This window comes from Salmo salar, chromosome ssa07 (genome assembly GCF_905237065.1).
Source record: "Salmo salar chromosome ssa07, Ssal_v3.1, whole genome shotgun sequence".
NCBI classification, from domain to species: Eukaryota; Metazoa; Chordata; class Actinopteri; order Salmoniformes; family Salmonidae; genus Salmo; species Salmo salar.
In genome coordinates this window covers 45,291,862-45,299,229 of record NC_059448.1, presented here as the reverse complement: position 1 = coordinate 45,299,229, position 7,368 = coordinate 45,291,862, and positions in this window count along the sequence as shown.

Below are 7,368 nucleotides of genomic sequence, written 5' to 3'. Positions count from 1 at the left end.
GGCCTGATCAGTATGGGTGTGACCATTTGAAATGACATCTCGTTCAGCACACCATATGGTACTCGCCCTCTGAGCAACAGTAATCACAACGTTTTTCAACTGGTCATTCGGTACAGTACCATTTCCGTTGAATTCAACGTTGCACACCATTCTATCGTACTGAATGCACCCCAGGTGATGCTGAAAGTTCCGTTTTAACCCCTCCCTCCATGTATAAAAAAACACTGACCAATAGGCCTAATGTATTTTCTCTGTTATTACAGTTAACTTCTTACATGTTTTTTATAAAGTAAATCTATGTTGCCTGATTGAATGTACATTTCTGTTGGTGTATCAAGTTTACATTTGTCACAATAATTTGCATTACATTTAATAACCACTAATCAATTCATTGTATTTGCACTGGACATGGGCTTCACAAAACAACTGCATTGCACAGTACAATGTCCACTGACCTCTGATTAATGAGATAAGATTTAAAAAAATAAGAAAACCACCACTGATATCATTTTAACCTGTGTCAGTGAGTTCTCCCAGCGGCTTTCAACAACCCAATAAATGATTCATGGTGGATGATTTATCAAGTTGTTTAATGTATAACAGCCATCAACTACATGAATAAGGGCAAGAACCCCCACCCCTCCCCAGCTATCCATGAGCCTGTGCTTATGACTGTAATAGCTGACACAGTCAACAAACAATGATAACAGGGAAAACTCTAATGATATCCAAATGTTGCTTTTTTTATTTTATTTAACCTTTAACTAGGCAAGTCATGTTGTTTACTGTAGGTATAACATGGATACTGTCATACTGTCACACCCACAACAGTCTGTCTGTCTCCATCTTTACAGTTCTCTGAACGATGTCACCTGGAAGTGGACACATCATTCTACATTGATGTGATTACTGCCTCCATCTCACCATTCTTGCTGGAGGGTGAAAATAATGGTAGTACTGTTGTCACTAATCAAACATATTTTATGTAAGTACGTCGACAGTTGCATACATAAGTGAGTGTAACTTCATTGTTCTCATTATGAAGATTTTTACTCTCTGAGAATCTCTGAAAGTTGTCACCATACATGTTTTATATACAAACTTGAAAATCCTCTTCTCTTCACTAATCAAATTATCCTCATGTACAACAAGCTATATTATCACAATACATCCAAACACCAACCAACAAATTAAGATTATAATTTGATGTTGCATTAGTAAAACATTGTAAAATCTAGTCTAATATAAATATACTTCCTATATTTCTTTCATAAGAGAAAGCTAACTCTCATAACTTGAATAACGTAAAAAAAAATGATTTAATCTTATTGAATATATTATTTATAATGGTCTAATTTAGTTATCTTGGACCATCCATCCCTCTCTTGTTGCATCATCATGGCTGGTCCTCTTCATCCTGACCCACACTGACCTTAGAAAGCAAACACAACAGTACAAAGACTCTCACTGGAATTAGTTCATGAACACCTTACTTAATTTCCATACTGTCAATGGGTGCAAAATCTAACAAGACACTATACAAGGGACTCTGAACAACAGACTAAACATGAGGAGGGTCTTTTTCATAAATATGGGAAAAAAGTGTGTACATTCTTCAGGGCTTCCAAGTTCAACTGTTTTGAGAAAAACGTCTCCACTCTGCAGTTCTCTCCAGCGTAGGCCTAGGATGAAGTTCCCATTCTTAGCAAACTCCTTTCTTATCGATGAGATCAAAGCCAGCAGCCCTCCTATTTTAATCGAGCATTTTGGTTTATTAATATGGTCAATAGGAATATAAACTTGAGATCATATGAGAAGAGTGAAATGAGTGAGCATGACATTGATTTCTGATGTGGGAGATGTAGGACTACTGTACCTGCTCCAACATCTGTTCCTTTACCACTGGGTCATTGAGGTCAGCTCCTGAGTTAGATTTCAGTGACATCCTTACAATGGTCTGCTTGATTCTCTTTTCTAGAGGGACATTGGAATGGTAAGATGAGACAGCCACTCAAATGATATTGAGTTTATATACAACAAATAATTAACTTTTCTTCCAATGTCCTATAAAGGCTGTAAATTACTTTGGAACTGTGTAGTAGCAAGCCTCTGTATTCTATGTTAACCAGTATGGAAATATTATCCGATATTAGAAACCACATGAGCACATATATTTGCATTAATCCCTGGTAAGAGTGGGGAGAGAGAGGTGGCATCTGACAGTGGTGTTGTCTACATGAAGCATCAATGTTTCCGGCATCTGACAGTGCTTGTTCAAGTGGGACCCTATTGGGGCTAAAATGTCACCCCTTCACCTGTCTTACAGATATAACCCCAATAAGACAGCAGTCTTGTGGCCTGTCTAGTCTAACGGTAATGCCACATCCTCTGGAACACGTCTATGGTGTCAGCGTAGGTTTGAATCTGGCCTAGTGCACGTTGATGCAACCTCTGTCTATCTTTCCCTACTGTCATCCTCTCTTTCTGTTAAAAAAGATATACGTAGATGAGAAAAATATGATAGTCTTACTTTCAATGCAAAGGAACAATCTCTTCTGAGAGCAGTCTCTATTGTCCATAGAGGAGTGTTCAGATGGAGGCAGTTACTACCACCCAGTTGATGCCGATATCCTGTGCTCAATATTACAATATTAGATTGATTTACACTGAAGCATTAAGGATATAGTATATAAGCATACATTCACATGGTTCGACTGCTCAGGTGTCACTGAAGGACACATCCAAGGACTGCTGGCTAAAGAAGAGGTCAGGGGCTGCACCTGGGAAAAATGGATCTGAGCTTATGGTTTGGAAAGCAGTGTTGCATAAGTACAGCCCATCAGTGCAATTGTATGTCAACATTACAAATGTCACAGACATCTCATTCCCCGAAAAATCGAATGGCAGTATTAGGTCAAAAGTTGTCGCTGACAGTTGGATGGACTCCTTCAGTCCTGCTTGAAATATTAATAAAGTGGATTTAGTCTAGACATCATTGAACACCTCTCAAATAATGTTACATTATGACCATTTTAATTGCTTTTGATTCATCACTCAATGCACTTTCTATGAAGAATGAAATTCCACACTGATCAAACTCTAAATGGTTGTTTATTCAGAACAGAGATGAAAGGAAATACAAAATTTAAAATAATTACATTCTAACTAAATAGCGTTCTCAAAAAGTACAGATCACACAGTTTTTAAACAATCAAAGTATCATATTAAATTATAAGTGTAACGGCTGTCGTAGTAATGAAACCAAGGTGCAGTGGAGGACGTGTGTTCATCTTGAAATTTAATTGAAAAAGAGAACACTACAAAAATAAACAAAACACGACAGCAAAACAGTCCTGTCAGGAAATACTCTCAACAGAAAACAATCACCCACAAAACCCAAAGGAAAAACAGGCTACTTATGTGTGACTCCCAATCAGCAACAACGAACTACAGCTGTGCCTGATTGGGAGCCACACACGGCCAAACCAACGAAACCAGCCAACATAGAAAAATGAACATAGAACGCCCACCCAATTTAACACCCTGGCCTAACCAAAATAAAGAACAAAAAAAAAACTCTCTATGGCCAGAGCGTTACAATAGGTCCAATAACAATGCTTATGAGTTTGTATATGTAAGTAGAATATCATTAAGCAATATCATGTAATAGAGATTATAATAAGTAAAAGTAGTAATAATATTAATAATAGTGGTGTAAAAATATAATGAATTGAAATGCAGGTTCCTTCCAGACCATGAGTGTGGTAGTCTGTCTGCAGACTGTCCATAATGACACGGAGAGCCCTCTAGTGGAGATCTGTTGAAACATCATACACAGGATTAGAGGACATCAATGTACAGTATCTTATATGACCAGGCCTTGTCATTATGTTTTGGCTCATTCTAAAGACTATTACTAGAAGAGTGATTCTAGACTCTGTTAAAGGGAGGGAGTTAAAGACATCTCGCCCCCAAATGTTTCTGTAAAGAGGGGGTGTCTGGGATGTGGGTTGAGTCTTATTCAGTCTTATGTGGGTTGAGTCTTATTCAATAGGGAGGTATATTTAGAGCATTACAAAAAGTAATACATTGCATAGAGCTGACATGAGAGTCAAGACAGTAAATCTATTTTCTACATGGGTAAACCAATACAGTTCTATGTAATATACAGTACAAGTCAAACGTTTGGACATACCCACTCATTCATGGGTTTTTCTTTATTTTTACTAATTTCTACATTGTAGAGTAATCAAAACTATGAAATAACACATATAGAATCATGTAGTGACCCAAAAAGTGTTAAACAAATAGCCACCCTTTGCCTTGATGACAGCTTTGCACACTCTTGGCATTCTCTCAACCAGCTTCATGAGTAATTTTTTCCCAGCAGTCTTGAAGGAGGTCCCACATATGCTGAGCACTTGTTGGCTGCTTTTCCTTCACTCTGCGGTCCAACTCATCCCAAACCATCTCAAATGCGTTGAGTTCGGGTGATTGTGGAGGCTAAGTCATCTGATGCAACACTCCGTCAATCTCCTGCTTGGTCAAATAGCCCTTACACAGCCTGGAGGTGTGTTGGGTCATTGTCCTGTTGAAAAACAAATGATAGTCCCACTAAGCGCAAATCGAATGGGATGGTGTATCGCTGCAGAATGCTGTGGTAGCCATGCTGTTTAACTGTGCCTTGAATTCTAAATAAATCACTGACTGTGTCACCAGCAAAGCACCCCCACACCATCATAGCTGCTCCTCCATGCTTCACGGTGGAAACCACACATGCTGAGATCACCCGTTCACCTACTCTGCGTCTCACAAAGACACGGTGATGGGAACCAAAAATCTCTCATTTGGACTCATCAGACCAAAGGACAGATTTCCACCAGTCTAATATCCATTGCTTGTGTTTCTTGGCCCAAGCAAGTCTCTTCTTCTTATTGGTGTCCTTTAGTAGTGATATCTTTGCAGCAATTCTTCCATGAAGGCCTGATTCACGCAGTGTCCTCTGAACTGTTGATGTTGAGATGTCTGTTACTTGAACTCTGTGAAGCATTTATTTGGCCTGCAATTTCTGAGACTGGTAACTCTAATGAACTTATCCTCTGCAGCAGAGGTAACTCTGGGTCTTCCTTTCCTGTGCCGGTCCTCATGAGAGCCAGTTTCATCATAATGCTTGACGGTTTTTGCGACTGCACTTGAAGAAACTTTCAAAGTTCTTGAAATGTTCCGCATTGAATGACCTTCATGTCTTAAGTGATGATGGACTGTAATTTCTATTCGCTTATTTGAGCTGTTCTTGCAATAATATGGACTTGGTCTTTTACCAAATAGGGCTATCTTCTGTATACCACCCCTACCTTGTCACAACACAACTGATTGGCTCAAACGCATTAAGAAGGAAAGAAATTCCACAAATTAACTTTTAACATGGCACACCTGTTAATTGAAATCCTTTCCAGGTGATTACCTCCTGAAGCTGGTTGAGAGATTGCCAAGAGTGTGCAAAGCTGTTATCAAGGCAAAGGGTGGCTACTTTGAAGAATCTTAAATATAAAATATATTTGGATTTGTCAACACTTTTTGGTTACTACATGATTCCATGTGTTATTTCATAGTTCTGATGTTTTCACTATTATTCTACAATGTAGAAAATAATCAAAATAAAGAAAAGCCCTTGAATGACTAGGTGTGTCCAAACTTATGTATGTCTTCTGCAACGTTCTGAGTGTTCCACATCACTGAACAAGCCCCAAAATAGGAGCTCCAAAGTTGTTCAATGCACCTTGACAGATGAAGGGTAATTCCTGATGACAGGAAGCATCCAGCCACTTCAGTTCTCCGTTACCAACCCAGACCATCTTACCACAGTGGTAATTGATGGGGTTGAGGGGGAAGCAGCTTTGCAACTCGCTGCACTTCATCACTTTAACAACATCACCACTGGTCCACAGCCAGGGGGCGCTCCACTCAAAGATGGACCGCTCCAGACCAATCCACCCCCGCTCTGGGCGCAGGCACTGGACTCACCAGGCTGGGGAGACCCACTGGAGGCCTGGTCCGTGGAGGAGGCACAGGACTGACCAGGATGGTGAGACCCCCTGGAGGCCTGGTCCGTGGAGGAAGCACAGACTTGACCAGGATGGGGAGACCCCCCGGAGGCCTGGTCCGTGGAGGACTCACAGGCTTGACCAGGATGGGGAGACCCCCCGGAGGCCTGGTCCGTGGCGGAGGCACAGGCTTGACCAGGATGGGGAGACCCACTGGAGGCCTGGTCCATGGAGGAGGCACAGGCTTGACCAGGATGGGGAGACCCACCGGAGGCCTGGTCTGTGGAGGAGGCACAGGACTGACCAGGATGGGGAGACCCACTGGAGGCCTGGTCCGAGGAGGAGGCACAGGATAAACCGGGCTGTGGGGGAGCACTGGAGTTCTGGTACGAAGGCTCTTTACCCACACTCCAGGCTGAATGCTCACTTTGGCCCGGCACGGGCGGAGCGCAGTTATTGGGCGAACTGGACCCTCCCAGCGCCCTGGAGACACAGTGCGCAGAGCCGGTGCAAGATAACCTGGACCGAAAAGGCGCACTGGAGACCAGACGCGCTGAGCTGGCACAATCGGTTCTGCCTCGATGCCTACACTCGCATGGCACTTGCAGGGGGGCTGGCCTAAAGCGCACCGGGCTATGAACGCGCACTGGAGACACCGTGCGCTTAACCGCATAACACGGTGCCTGACCAGTACTGCGCTGCCTCCAGTAAGCACGGGGAGTTGGCTCAGGTCTACCGCCTGACTCCGCCAATCTCCCCGTGTGCCTCCCCCCAAAAAAATTTGGGGGCTGCCTCCCGTGTCCGTCGCTCTCCATCGGCAGGTTGTTGCAGTGGTCAAATAATTGATCCCATGTCCAGTCAATCCTTGACTCCAACACCTCCAGCGACCAGAATGCCATGACCTCCCGAGCACGCTGCTTCATCCCCTCCTTGTGCTGCTCCTTCCTCCGCTGCTTGGTCCGTTTTTGGTGGGTGATTCTGTAACGGCCGTCGTTAGAGAAGGACCAAGGTGCAGCGGAGGATGTGTTCATCTTGAATGAATTTTTATTGAAAAAAGAGAACACTTGACAAAATAAACAAAATGACAGCCGACAGTTCTGTCAGGTACTAACAACGAAACAGAAAGCACTAAACAGAAACAATCCCCCACAAAAAAAACAAAGGAAAAACAGGCTACTTATGTGTGACTCCCAATCAGCAACAATGAACTACAGCTTTGCCTGATTGGGAGCCACACACGGCCCAAAACAAAGAAATACAAAAACATAGAAAAATGAACATAGAACGCCCACCCAATGTAACACCCTGGCCTAACCAAAATAAA